Source organism: Bufo gargarizans, chromosome 6 (genome assembly GCF_014858855.1).
Source record: "Bufo gargarizans isolate SCDJY-AF-19 chromosome 6, ASM1485885v1, whole genome shotgun sequence".
Lineage (NCBI taxonomy): Eukaryota > Metazoa > Chordata > Amphibia > Anura > Bufonidae > Bufo > Bufo gargarizans.
In genome coordinates this window covers 12,983,757-12,999,300 of record NC_058085.1, presented here as the reverse complement: position 1 = coordinate 12,999,300, position 15,544 = coordinate 12,983,757, and the positions used below count along the sequence as shown (strand labels likewise).

At 41.0% G+C, this 15,544-nt stretch overlaps 1 non-coding gene and 1 pseudogene across 1 annotated transcript; both read right to left on the bottom strand.

Moving 5' to 3' along the window:
* Positions 1-2,876: 2,876 nt before the first annotated feature.
* Positions 2,877-3,087, bottom strand: LOC122942734 (annotated as a pseudogene).
* A 10,262-nt stretch (positions 3,088-13,349) lies between these two features.
* LOC122942662 lies at positions 13,350-13,546 on the bottom strand. Its single transcript, XR_006390625.1, has one exon. It is a non-coding gene; the product is annotated as a U2 spliceosomal RNA (small nuclear RNA).
* Positions 13,547-15,544: the final 1,998 nt, after the last annotated feature.

Genomic DNA, 15,544 nt, shown 5'->3' with positions numbered 1-15,544 from the left:
GAGCATACACATTGATAATTCTAAACATAATATTTCTAAATTTAACAAAAACCATAATACATCTTCCAGGTTCAATGTTAATGTGATGGTCAATAACAAAACTCTTATTTTTAAATAAAATACCCACCCCATCGTTTTTATTCCTTGATGAAGTGGACCAAACAGATTCACCAAAACGCCATTCCTCTTTTTTAGGACTTACATCTAGTCCACATTCCTGCAAACAAAAAATATCCCCTGGCCTACTAGCCAGATCTTCCAAAATGGCGGAGCGTCTGGCATTATTTTTAAAGACCCTCACATTGAGGGAACAAACTGAAAAATTACTAAGAATTAAACATTAAGAAATTAACACACAAGATTACGAATTGGGAGGCATCTGCATTACCTCTGCAAGTTGTTCCACCTCCTCAGCACCCAAGTAGGGGGAAGAAGCCCCGCTTAGTGGACTCAGCATCGCCTCCGCCATCTCCAATGCCGAGAACGAATTTTCCGATACAAATTCTGAGGACTCCGGCAGTTGTTGTCCACAAGGAGGAGTATCATCCCCTTGGCTCTCCGGAACCGGGTCCCTTCTGGGCCTTTTTGCCCCTTTTACTAGCTCCCATCTATCCTCCCCCCCAACAGTCTCACCAAACTGGAATATATCATCAGAACCTCCTGGAATAACCGGCTCCGACTGGAGGACAAGAGGGGCCTGGGCTGGCTGCCCCTGCTGAGAACCCCCTGCAGCCTCCATAGGTTCCGGCCCCGACGGCTGCTCACCTTCAGATTGGGCCCCCACCTCCACTTCAGGGTCCACACTATTACCGTCCGGTCTACTAGGGCTCCACCTTTTCTCGATCAGCCTGGTTGTTTTCTTTACCACATCTGCGAAAGACGGGGTACCCTGAATTAGGGCCTTTGGGCAGTCCTTACAAGCATGCCCCGCCTTACCACATGTGTCGCATTTGCGTGCCTTATCACATGCTCCAGCTTCATGGCCAGGTTCCTTGCAATTACAGCAGCACTTCCCAATTGTGCATTCGCTCATCACATGGCCAAACTTGAAACATTGGCGGCAATATTTCGGCTGCCCTTCATAATACAAAAAAACCCTATAGCCCCCAATAGAGAAGTTCCCTGGTGGGTGTTTAACACCACCTATCCCTTCGGGGGAGGGAGACAGTCTTACCCAGAACCGATGCTTGCCGGTGGCCAGTCCCCAACGGTCATACAACTTCTGCGGGCCTCTGACTGTGGTAGAATACTGTAACAAAAAAGCATGCACCAACTCCATAGGGGTAAAGGGGTTAAAAAGATGAACAGTTACCACTCTTTCCTCCATCAAGTAGGTCGGAAAAATGTCGAATTTGTGCAGAATCGACTGGGGGTCCTCCACCTTCAGGGATTTCGCTTTCTCGTAAATATCCACGCAGATCCCCTCCTTGATGAGAGTAAGATCGAAGCGCCCAACCTTCGGGAAATCTTGCAGGCACAGGATGTATCCAAAATCGAGTTCCAGGGTTTTTACGATGACGTCCTCCACCAAGGTTTGTCTTCCGATCTGAAACATATGAGCTGGCTTAACCAGAAAACGCAGAGTATTACGTACTCCCTGACGCTCCATACCGGCAGAATGCCGCACACGATCGCTTCTCCAGTGGTTTGGGACTAGGCCGCTCCCCTATAGCAGCAGGGAGGTAAGACCCAGGCTATGAACCTGAGCCCCTCTCCCAGGCCGAGGAGTCGGGTACCCTCACCACCACCTCTGGCCAAGACACTTGATCTTAGCCAAAAGGCCGAGAAGCGATAACACGCTCGACAACGGGGCCGCTGTTCGCAAACGCAGAGCACTTCTCAAGGCAACAGTCTACAGGCCTCAGCCACAAACACAGTCTGGGAGGCTTCTCTCTCTCACAAACCAGGAAAAACATGCTTCCTACGCGCTGGAATCAGCAGCATGCTCTACTTCGTGTTTTTCGTATCTGCATAGCTCCGCCCACAACTTCTGGTCACGCCTTTTCTTCGCACGCAAATCCTGGTGCCAAGGAACGCCAAACAGAAACACGCATGAGGAGTGAATGGAGAGTAGTAGTGTGAAGAAAAAAAGAAAAAAAAAAAAAGAAAAATAAAAGGCTGTATGCATTGTTGATTGTGATGTCACGGCCCCATTGTTGAGTGTTCCGTCAGGGCCCTTGTGATGTCATCCACTGACCCGACCTTACTTGACCTCTGACCTGACAGGCCTCTTGTGACACGTGCAGTGTTCCGTCCATTGGCCAGACAAGGAAGGTCCAGCTATTGCTGATACATAGGAAGTGCTGGACTACTTTTTAACCTACCAAGTCATCCAGTTTAAAAAATCCACAAGAGGGAGACACAGGCAAACAAACTTTACTTTTTTAATGAAGCACTAGGAAAACAAAATTGGTTACATCAAGCCAACTTGATACAAAAGGGTCAATTCTAAGGAACAACTCAGCAAACTGACAGGTGTGCACAACAGGCCCAAATCAAAAGAGAGGTGCACGGAGTGGAGGTCCAAAAACTGCATTCAGGTGATATCCTAACACTTCATTCAGGTGATAAGCCAATTAACACAACAATTAAGCCATGAATCTTAATTGGATTTGGACTGTGAGGAGAGGTGACTGGCTGGCTGGGTTGCTTGGTGCTGGAACAAACCCACACACAGGTGATGCAATTAAGAGATTGACAGGCTAGATGCAGCAGCAACAGGGATGCAGAAAGCAGCACAGCAAAAACCTCACAGAGGAAGGAGAAGCTGGAGTGCAGGACTGCTGAGGCAGGGCACAGCAACTGTCCACTTGCTTGCTGGAAGGATCCTTGACATCCATCACTCAATTTCATTCTGTTTTTTGATACCAGATTAGAAGGGGTGCACAGGTCCTGGAGGTACTGCAATACCAGGTCAATGCGTGGAGTGGACAGAGCAAGCTCTTTTTCCATCTCCCTGTTCGAAAAATCCATTTAATATATGGTCCCCAGATAGGGGACGTATCAGATATTAAACTGATAAGAACAGATTTTTTTTTTTTTTTTTTTTTTTTTTTTTTTTACTACTCAGTAAGTATCAAAAGCTCGCAATTTCACCTTCACTTCATTTTCTTGGTAATTGCCAAGATCGCTTTGTACTTCATCATCGTAGTTTTATTCTTTCTTAATTTTTTTCTATATATTCCTCAGATATTTTTTACAAGAAATCTCCACTTTTTATATTTCCAGAACCCCTCACTATCTACACCACCACCGTGCTTCTTATCCCAACAATATATAGTATACATCCTAGATAATATTAACTTCATACAACCCTTCACAGGCACCAAATCCCGTTTAAACACACATAAGTTCCTAACATCCCACAAACTTTCCATCACACATACCATTATAAACCATAACATCCTCATATTCCGCTTTCCACTAGCACCAGCACCCGCACCAAACATAGCCACTTTCCAATCCACATTATTCACCCCTGTTAATTCCTTCTTAACCCTTTCATGACCAAGGGTCATTGATGCCCCAGTGTCCAGGTCAAAATTTACAAATCTGACATGCGTCACTTTATGTGGTAATAGCTTTGGAACGCTTTTACTTATCCAAGCCATTCTGAGATTGTTTTCTCGTGACACATTGTACTTCATGATAGTCATATATTTGAGTCAATATATTTCACCTTTATTTATGAAAAAATCCCAAATTTACCAAAAAGTTTTAAAAATTCACAATTTTCCAAATTTCAATTTCTCTGCTTCTAAAACAGAAAGTGATACCTAATACAATATTTATTACTTAACATTCCCCATATGTCTACTTTATGTTGGCATCATTTTGGAAATGTAATTTTATTTTTTTAGGACGTTAGAAGGCTTAGAAGTTTAGAAGTAATTCTTACAATTTTTAAGAAAATTTCCCAAACCAACTTTTAAAGGATCCAGTTCAAGTCTGAAGTCCCTTTGTGGGGCTTACATAGTGGAAACCCCCATAAATGACCCCATTGTAGAAACTACACCCCTCAAGTTACTCGAAACTGATTTTAGAAACTTTGTTAACCCTTTAGGCGTTCCACAAGAATTAAAGGAAATGGAGATGAAATTTCTAAATTTCACTTTTTTGGCAGATTTTCCATTTTATAATTTTTTTTTCTTTAACACATTGAGAGTTAACAGCCAAACAAAACTCAATATTTATTATCCTGATTCCGCGGTTTACATAAACACCCCACATGTGGTCGTAAACTGTTGTACGGGCACACGGCAGGGCGCAGAAGGAAAGGAATGCCATACGGTTTTTGGAAGGCAGATTGTGCTGGATTGGTTTTCTGAACGCCATATGTTTTTTATTTTTCTGCCGATCATCTTGTGCAGGGGCTCGTTTTTTGCAGAAAGTGTTGAGGTTTTTATTGGTACCATTTTTGGGTACATAGGATTTTTTGATCATTAATTATTACACTTTATGGGGCAAGGTGACCCAAAAATTGGCTGTTTTGGAACAGTTTTCATTTATTTATTTTTACAGCGTTCATCTGAGGAGTTAGGTCATGTGATAGTTTTATAGAGAAGATCGATTTCGGACGTGGCAATACCTAATATGTATACTTTTTCTTATTTATTTAAGTTTTACACAATAATAGCATTTCTGAAACCAAAAAAATGATGTTTTAGTGTCTCTATAGTCTGAGAGCCATAACTTTTTTATTTTTTGGGAGATTGTCTTAAATAGGGTATCATTTTTTGCAGGACGAGTTGACGGTTTGATTGGTACTATTTTGGGGGTCATAAGCCTTTTTGATCGCTTGCTGTTGCACTTTTTGTGATGTAAGGTGACAAAAATAGCTTTTTTTGGCACTGTTTTTTTTATTTTATTTTTATGGTGTTTATCGGACGGGGTCTATCATGTGATATATTTATAGAGGCGGTCGTTACGGACGCGCCGACACCTAATATGTGTATTTTATTTTATTTTTTCATTTTTTTATAGGAAAAGGCAATTTATTTTTTTAATTTACATTTTTATTTATTTATTTACTTATTTTCTCTTTTATTATTTTCACTTTTTTTATCAGTTCCCTCTTGGATCTTCAAGATCCAGTGGGGCTGATAGTTGTACTATACTTTGCAATGCTCTTGTATTCCAAAGTATAATACTTCCAGATGTCCTGTAGGTGGCAGCACTGGACACCTTTCCATGGCAACAGGACGCTTTTGCAAAGCGTCCGGTTGCCATGGCAACCATCGGGTGCTGCAATCACAGCGCTGCAGCCCCGATGGTTGAGAGAGGGAGCTCCCTCCCTCTGTTAACCTCATGGATGCCGCAACCGCGGCATCTATGGGGTTACAGGAGAGTGTCAGCATAGAGCTGACACTCTCTGCTGATGGCGGTGGCTCAGTAATGGAGCCGCCGCCATCGCACACAGCAGGGGGATCGGGGGGCAGCGCTAGAAAGGTGGGGGGGGATCGGGGGTCTACAAAATGACTGCATGGGTAGGGGGGGATCGGGGAGGCTACAAAATGACTGGAGGGGGCGGGGAGGGGGCGGACCACATCTCGGCAGCTAGTAGGAGTTGAGCTGCAGGCAGCACAAGGGGGGGCACAGACACAGATCGGAGGCACAGATCGGCAGGGGGGGGGTGTATTACTCGAGGACACATTACCTGATTTCATGCTCTGGTCTGCAGAGCGCAGATCAGAGCATGAAACCGGCATTTTAACACTGCCGCGATCCGATTGGTTAGTCTGCACAGACTAACCAATCGGATCGATTGCCGGCAAGGGGCCACTCTGATTGGTCCCTTGCCGGCATTACTGCACTGTATGCTGTCCGTGACAGCATACAGGGCAGGGGCAGAAGCTTTAATCCAAGCGCTTTGCAGCGCTTGGATTAAAGAGCTGCCAGAACGTTTATATACGTGGTAGCTGCACGGGGTATGTGCAGCTATCACGTATATATACAGATTGCAGTCGTGAAAGGGTTAACCATACCGCCCATTCCTTTCCACACAGACTGTGCATACTTACAATCCCAAAACAAATGCCTCACACTCTCACTTGCCCCACACCCTTCTCTGGGACAAAATTCGGACTTAACCAAATCTCTCTTCTTCTGAACCTCTCGAACAGGCAAAATATTTTGTAACCCCATCCATACAACGTCCTTCTGTCTATTTGACACACCCTCCACGGACAATCTCTTCCATACGCCTTCCGCATCATTTGACCTCAAACCCAAAATATCACAAGTAACCTCATTTGTACATATCACACCCATTACCATTTTTTTATTCTTGAACTCATTCATCTTGACTGAAAACAAATCAAACTTTCTTATAAATTTCTCCACCATCGCATACCATTCGGGACATATAAAGGCAACAGGTATCCTTGCATCCCTTTTCTTCCATCTCAGACCATACATCATCCACCCTGACATGTATCTCATCATATATGCACATTTATTCCCTTTCTCATTCATTAACACAAACATCTTAATATACGATAGTCCCAAAAAAAATTCAAAGTTTGGAAGGCCAAGACCTCCTTTCTCTTTTGATCTACACACATACTCTCTTTTAAGTTTCTCCATCCTACTGCCCCATAAAAAGGTAAAAACCATTTTCTCCACCTTTTTGACTTTCACTACATTCACCGGAAAAATACTAAAAATGAACCATACCAAAGGTAAAATTACAGATTTCACAATCAAAACTTTCCCAGACAAACTCAAATCCCTCAATCTCCAAAAATGAATCTTCCTCTCAATCTTTTTCCCACATTCATCCCAACTTTCACTTCCTTTTAAATCATTATTAAACAAAACTCCTAATACTTTGATTGCCTCCTCCTCATATTTCACATCCTCTAGTCTCATTTGATTATCTCCAAAGCATTTAAACAAACATTTATTCCAATTGACCTTAAATCCAAACGCACCACAAAATAAATCTAATATTAACCTTCCTCTTCTCATTGCAGCCATACTATCATTTATTATAACAATGTCATCCATATACCCCAAAATACTCACATACTTACCCCCGCTCCCTGGAACTAACATACCTCTCATAACCTTATCTTTCCTGACCAAACACATTAACACTTAAATTACACTTATAAATAAGACAGGGGACATCGGATATCCCTGTCTTACACCTGAATGCACACGTATTTTCCTACTCAGATGTCCATTCACCAACACTTCACTAGACACACCATTATATAAACTCCTCACACACTTTAAAAAACATTCTGGATATCCCATTACTTTCAAAACTTCAAACATATACACATGTGACACCCGATCAAACGCTTTTTCAAAATCAACTGATAACAACATACACTTCTGTTTTCTATCCTTACAGTCTCCAATCACGTCTCTCAATAAAGTCAAATTATCAAACATACTTCTTCCTGGTAAAGCACATACTTGATCCTCACCAACCACTTTCCCAACATAACCACGCATACGATTAGCCAGAATCTTACTAAAAATCTTATAATCTGAATTTAGCAAAGTAATCGGTCTCCAATTTTCTAATTTCTTTTTCTCACCCTTCTTAAATATTAGAACAACCACACCTTCTTTCATCGTCTCACTCAACACACCTCTCTGCCACATATTACTACATACTCCAAACAAATCCTCCCCCATCCATTCCCAAGCTTTCACATATGACTCAACAGGAATCCCATCTTTACCCGGTGTCTTATTCTTTTTTGCACTAAAAACATTTTTCTTTACTTCATCCATCCTTATTCCCGCACACATTTCTTCACCATCCTCCCTACTTAGTTTCCCCTCTAAACATTTTAAAACTCCCATTTATTCTCATATAAACATAAATAGAAATCTTCCAATATCCTGATTACTTCTCCGCCACTTACACATTGTCCAGCCGCATTAAATATCTCATTCATATCTTCTTTCCTTCCACATACCTTTTTAAAGAAAAAACTTGTACATTTTTCATTCTTTTCCAAACATTCCACTTTTGATCGAAAAATAATTCCTTTTCCTTTCCTCTCCCTAATCTGCTTCATTTATTTCCTTGCATCCAGCATTAAATCATCCACATTCACACCTAACCCACTCAGTTTTCTCAACCATTCAATCCTCATACTCAAATCCTTATGTTCATTGCTCAAAATTCTTGCCATTTTACAACCCCATTTCTTAAAAAACACCTTTATTCTTCCCTTCATCCAATCCCACCATTTTAACACATCCTCAAAGTCCTCTTTTCGTTTTTCTCCATTCCATGTATTAACTTCTAAAAACATCCATTATTTTTTCATCCTCCAATAATTTTACATTCAACTTCCAGAAACTTCTCCCATACATACTTTCCACATCCCCCTCCATACAACATTTTAAACACATGTGATCTGAAAAATAAACATCTTCTTGCCAAAACTTAACACAATTTATATTTTTTGAAATAAAAATAAAATCTATTCTAGACTCTATACTTCCTTTGTCTGATTTATATGTGCACGGTGGTGGCTTCCCCATCATGACTTCTGATGTATCTAGAAGAGAAAAATCCTTGATTAGCTGGTATAACTTTTTCCCAGACACATCCCTTTTCTCCCCCTCTAATACACAATTAAAGTCACCCACCAATATGGTAGCCATTCTTCCCAACAAAAACACACTCAATTTTTCAAACAAATCCACACGTTCTTCTTTTTTTGTTGACCCATACACATTTATAACTCTAAATTTCCATCTTTTATACTTGATAACAGCCAGCACACATCTTCCCACCTCCACCACTGTATATGATTCAACACTCATCATCTTATTTTTTAGCAAAATCCCTACACCAGAGTTCCTATTCTCACATGATCCTGACCATATTGATTCACCATGTTTCCATTCATCCACACACAATGCTTCAGATATCCCACACTCTTGCAAAGCTATAATATCCGCTTCTTGATTTTTTAAAAAGTCAAAGATAGCGGCTCTCCTTGCTTTTGACTTGAGGAGGCGCACATTCATGGATAGGACATTACATTTAACTTTGTCCCCCATTACTTAATTTTTTTATGGGTATAATTTTCAATCCCCCACTTCATCCTCAACCTACTCCTCCTGGAGGGGAGAAGCCACAAGTAAAGCCCCCAGTCCCGGCTCCTTCTAAAAAAGGCACGTCATTAGCCATCTCAGGACCTGGATAAGTTCTTTCCTCTCTGGGGCTTGCTTCTTCACCTTGCACATTCACTTTCCTCCTTTTGCTGGACAAGTCTAAACCTGTCTCCTCCAGACTTGATGCCTTCCTAGTAAAGTCCCCCTGTCCACCGGTTTCACTTTCCTCTTGCCTTCCACTCCATCCCATATCAGGTGAGCCTGACAGATTGTAATCCATCTCACCTTCTCCCTGGAGACCAGTTATTGCATCAGATGGTATCTGGAGCTCATCAAAAACTGCGGAGATATCTAAGACTCCTCCTTCCTCACTTCCTCCTTCTCCCTTCTCTACATCTACTCCGGCATCACCGGGTTCAGTAACCATCATACTTTGGTTGGGCTGGTCTTGCTCAACAAAGGGGACCGGGTCTTTCCTCACTGGCCATCCTCTGGTTACCTCTGAGTATGTTTTTGGCTTAGGTCTTGGATTAGAAGGACAGTCTCTAAACATATGTCCCTCCTCTCCACAGACGTTACAGACTGCTGGGTTGTTACACACTCTTGCCACATGCCCCTCCTTATTGCATTTATTACACCTCTGAGAAGCTGTGCATTCCTCCATTGTGTGCCCATACACCCTACACCGTCTGCAAAAAAGTGGATTTCCTGGGAAGAACAAGAAGCCTTTATCTCTCCCAATAGCAAAGTTCATAGGCGGATAACACATGCCTGTAGGACTTGAGACATCTGGCTTAAATTTAACAAAAAAATTGTACTTCCCAGTCCACAATCTCTCTGAGTTTAGTACCTTGTGGGAAAAACGTACCTCTTCACAGTATATGTAAAGAAATACCTTAATATTATCAAGAGGCACATAGGGATTATGCATGTACAAAACCAGAGGTACATCATCATTGTACAATAGAATAAAAGTAACTCCATCATACCCAGGATCCGATTCGAGTTTCCTTAAGAAAATTTGAAGATTAAGGCATGCCGGACTGCTGGTCAAAACCAGAGTAAAGTAACCTCTCTTGGGATCCTGTAAGCACAAAATATCCTCGCATCTTAAATGCAGAACTTTAAAAAGTACCTCGTTCACCAGGAATTGCAAGTTGAACTTCTCCCTCTTTTCCTCCACGATCTCAATACCAAAACCGTTCTTGACCCGGAAATCACCGGCCCCCGCTGAGCGTATGGTCAGACCCATACCGACGTTGATCGCCTCTTGCACGTCTCCGAGACTAAGCCGCTCCCCAATAGCAGCAGGGAGGTAAGACACTGGCTATAAACCAGTGCCCCCCTCCCAGGCCGAGGAGACGGGTACCCGGAGACTCTCTCAGCCAAGACCAAGGCAGTAAGGTTTCAACATAAATTTATTAACGAAAAAACAAATACAACAAGGTGAAACCAATTTTAGTAAAATAATAAATAAAGAAAGCACATAATATAATTTAAGAAAACATAATATATAACTTTACAGCTTTCCAAGCAAAATATAGTCACAAGACATAGTAATATGTAACTTAATATACAAACTATATATAACTCTTCAAAAATATAACTAAATAACTTTTTTCCCTTTGTTCAAAACAGACATTAATAAAGCATCTTGTATAAAAGTCCATTCTTCCATTGTAACATCAATTTTCTCATCAAGAATCTTAATTAACCATCCCTCTACCTCGAAGTCTTTTAAAAAATCAACTGGGTCATCCTCATAACCTTCCACCACATTTTTCCTTGCTACCTCTAGTGATCCACCAGGGTATTCTCTCCTTAACCGGGCTAACCACATCTCATATTCTTTTGGTATTTTATTTTACAGCTTTTCTTTCCACTTTCTGAATCAGGCATCTTTATTTTCCCTTTTCTCTTCTTTCCCTCTTCATCCTCTGAAGCTGACAGTTCTAATCCCAATTTAGCTTCTAATTCTCCTTTCTTTCCTAGCTCCTCTTTTCCCCCTATTTCCTTAACTACTATCTTTTTTCTTCCTAGCTCCTCAATTTCCCCTCTCTCAAGCCCTTCTGTCTTCTTATTCTCTTTAACTGTTCTATTTATTTTTGACTCCTCAGCCTCCCTTTCTTTCCTTTCTCTCCCATCTCTCTGCCCCCTCCCTCCTTTCTCTTTTGAGGACAGGAAGCATAAATAACATTTCTTTCTCTCCTTACAATTCTCAAAGACATGACCTGCACATTGACAAATGGTACAATACTGCTGGGTACAATCATTTTTTATATGTCCGTACTGTTTACAATTGCGACAAAATTCAGCCATACCGCTGAAAAACAAATCACCATTTACTTTGCCAATTCTAAATCTCCCAGGCGGGAAAATTATTTCACCTCTTTCCTTAATCTTCAAAAGCACATCAAATCTCCACTTCATGGTCCATATACCATAATGGTTATAGACCTTACCTGTAGGAATAACTTTGTCACAAAATTTCATTAAAAAAGTAACAATGTCCTCCTGCGCAACATAGGGGCTGTACATGAGAACTGTCACCAGCCTTTGCCTTCTTGGAAAGTGCGGCAGCACTACCACACCCTCCAGGATCGATTTTAATTTACAAAGTTCCAATTTCTTAAGCACTTCAATGCAAACGTCTTCCGAATTGAGGACAACATCATATATCCCCCTTTTGTGGAAGTCCAATATAGCAAGAATAAGTTCTTTCCGAATATCCATAAGTCCCACCAAGATCTCCTCGACAAGAAAGGCAAGTCCTCTTTCCTTCTTTTGCGGGTCTTGTAACAGGAACCGGATACCATTTTTAATTCGCTGAAAAGCGGGCACTTCTCCAGGACCAAAGCTGTCAAAACCGGGATCAGGAACTCCTCCTCCGTCAGGATTCTGGGTCTCCATCACCGCTGATACACCTGGCACGAACACTGGAACCAAAGCGATGCCCTACACCCACTGCCAAGGCAGTAGGCAGGTATGGTGATCGCCTCCCGTTGCCCGGGGACTAAGCCGACTGCCCAATAGCAGCAGGGGGGTGAAGTCCGGGCTATGAACCCGAACGATCCCCCCAGGCCGAGCAGCCGGGTACCCCAGGCACCTTCTGACCAAGACCCAATGTATCCCTACACTTGATCTTAGCCAAAAGGCCGAGAAGCGATAACACGCTCGGCCTCGACAACGGGGCCGCTGTTCGCAAACGCAGAGCACTTCTCAAGGCAACAGTCTACAGGCCTCAGCCACAAACACAGTCCGGGAGGCTTCTCTCTCTCACAAACCAGGAAAAACGTGCGTCCTACGCGCTTGAATCAGCAGCATGCTCTACTTCGTGTTTTTCGTATCTGCATAGCTCCGCCCACAACTTCTGGTCACGCATTTTCGTCACACGCAAATCCTGGTGCCAAGGAACGCCAAACAGAAACACGCATGAGGAGTGAATGGAGAGTAGTAGTGTGAAGAAAAAAATAAAAAATAAAAAATAAAAATAAAAGGCTGTATGCATTGTTGATTGTGATGTCTCGGCCCCATTGTTGAGTGTTCCGTCAGGGCCCTTGTGATGTCATCCACTGACCCGACCTTACTTGACCTCTGACCTGACAGGCCTCTTGTGACACGTGCAGTGTTCCGTCCATTGGCCAGACAAGGAAGGTCCAGCTATTGCTGATACATAGGAAGTGCTGGACTACTTTTTAACCTACCAAGTCATCCAGTTTAAAAAATCCACAAGAGGGAGACACAGGCAAACAAACTTTACTTGTTTAATGAAGCACTAGGAAAACAAAATTGGTTACATCAAGCCAACTTGATACAAAAGGGTCAATTCTAAGGAACAACTCAGCAAACTGACAGGTGTGCACAACAGGCCCAAATCAAAAGAGAGGTGCACGGAGTGGAGGTCCAAAAACTGCATTCAGGTGATATCCTAACACTTCATTCAGGTGATAAGCCAATTAACACAACAATTAAGCCATCAATCTTAATTGGATTTGGACTGTGAGGAGAGGTGACTGGCTGGCTGGGTTGCTTGGTGCTGGAACAAACCCACACACACCAGGTGATGCAATTAAGAGATTGACAGGCTAGATGCAGCAGCAACAGGGATGCAGAAAGCAGCACAGCAAAAACCTCACAGAGGAAGGAGAAGCTGGAGTGCAGGACTGCTGAGGCAGGGCACAGCAACTGTCCACTTGCTTGCTGGAAGGATCCTTGACATCCATCACTCAATTTCATTCTGTTTTTTGATACCAGATTAGAAGGGGTGCACCGGTCCTGGAGGTACTGCAATACCAGGTCAATGCGTGGAGTGGACAGAGCAAGCTCTTTTTCCATCTCCCTGTTCGAAAAATCCATTTAATATATGGTCCCCAGATAGGGGACGTATCAGATATTAAACTGATAAGAACAGATTTTTTTTTTAACTTTATTGTACCTCTATGGGTACTAAAACTTTAAAGTGCAAATTTTACAGAAAAACAAAATATTACATCACACATTTTTAACAATATTCCAATCTTTAAAACTCCATTTTTGTGCCAGAGATGGGTTACTTTTCTTATCAATTAAGTAATACAGGTACATTTCACTTAAAACAAATTCAATTACATCATCTACCGATAAGGGGTCCTTTTTAAAAACTAAAATGTTTCTTGTCTTCCAGAGCGCCTCTTTGACACAATTTATAATTTTCCAAGCTATGGGTAAAAGTTCCTCCCTAGGGCATTCCAGACATCCAAATAGAATCATTCCATAGTCCAACTTATTAAAACCGCAAAGTTTTTCTAAGAGTGCATAGACTTTCCTCCAGACTTGCTTGGCAAAGGTGCCGAACCGTCTCATCTTCGGTGCATTGTTCTCTTGGACATCTTGCTGTTCTTACAAGTCCTCTATGATGCTGGAATGCCCTTACAGGTAAACAATTATGGAGGCAGCTCCAGGAAAGATCTCTCTGCGAATTAAAGAGATAAGGGATATTAGTCATTTTCCATATTTTTTTACTTTTTACTTCATCAAATCTCTCTATTTGACAAATCAACATTTTCCCTCTTTCCTCTTTCTCTAAGAGTTTTCTGTTTAAAATAGTCTTTTTTTCCTTATGGCTTAAATTAAACATCTCAACAATTTTATTTAAAATTTCATAATTCTTTGGTAGATTAAAATTGTACGGGGAAGTAAAAACCAGGTTGAACCAATTATGTTTTCTCATAAAAAACCCGGCATTATAGCGCATAAAGTATGACCAGAAATGATTTTTAAAAAGACTATTTACACAGAAGGAAAAAAATTTCAGATATAAAAAGCATTTAAAATCAGGAAAATTTTTCCCCCCTTTCTCTTTTGGTCTTACCACAATATCTCTTCTTAGTTTCTCCATTTTCGAATTCCAGAAAAAGGTAAAGCACACTCTCATTATTTTGTTTAATAAAACAGGAGGGGGTGGAAAGACCATACTTAAATATAAAAGCAGAGGTAAAATGATCATCTTGATTACTAAAATTTTCCCTTCCATTGATAATGCTCTTAAATTCCACATATAAATCTTTTGATTCACCTTTTGAGTTACAACATTCCAACTGCTTTCACCATTATTATCATTATTAAAAAGGACACCTAAAATCTTAATTGATTCAACTTCTTTAATTAAAATATCTTTAGTATTTAACTTTCCTACTTTTAAAATATTACATTTTTCTAAATTTACTTTAAAACCGGAAGCTAAACAAAAATATTGCACTTCTTTTAAGGCGCTTCTTATTGACAATTCATCTTTACAAAAAACCACAATATCATCCATATAGCTTATTACTTTTGCTTCTAGACCTCCTCCTCCTGGCAAGGGAACTCCATGAATCTGCTTGTTCTTCCTAATTGCTATTAAGAGGGGTTCTAGGGCACAGATAAATAACAAGGGTGACAAGGGGCAACCCTGTTTTACTCCTGAGTTTAAAACTACCTTTTTTGTTTTAAAGCCATTAACTAAAACCTGGCTAGTACATCCTTCGTAAAAGGCTTTTAAAGATTTTAAAAAACTCTCTGGGATGCCCATGCTTTTTAAAACTTTAAATAAAAACTCATGTGAGACTCTGTCAAAGGCCTTTTCAAAGTCGAGTGACAGAACAGCTAACTGACTTTTCCTTATTTTTGTCACGTCGATAATGTCTTTAACTAAATTTAGATTGTCCCACACGCTCCTTCCTGGGACTCCGCAAACTTGATTTGAGTGAACTAAACTTTTTATTTCATCTTTTAAACGATTTGCACATATTTTAGCCATTATCTTATAGTCGCTATTTAGCAAGGTGATGGGCCTCCAATTTTTTATTTCTTTTTTATCCCCTTTTTTAAAAAGCAATGATACTTCTCCTTTTCTCCAAGATGGAGGGAGGGTTTTACTTAAAAAGACTTCTCTAAAAATATTAAAAAGATCATCTTTTAAAGTTTCATAAAAGCA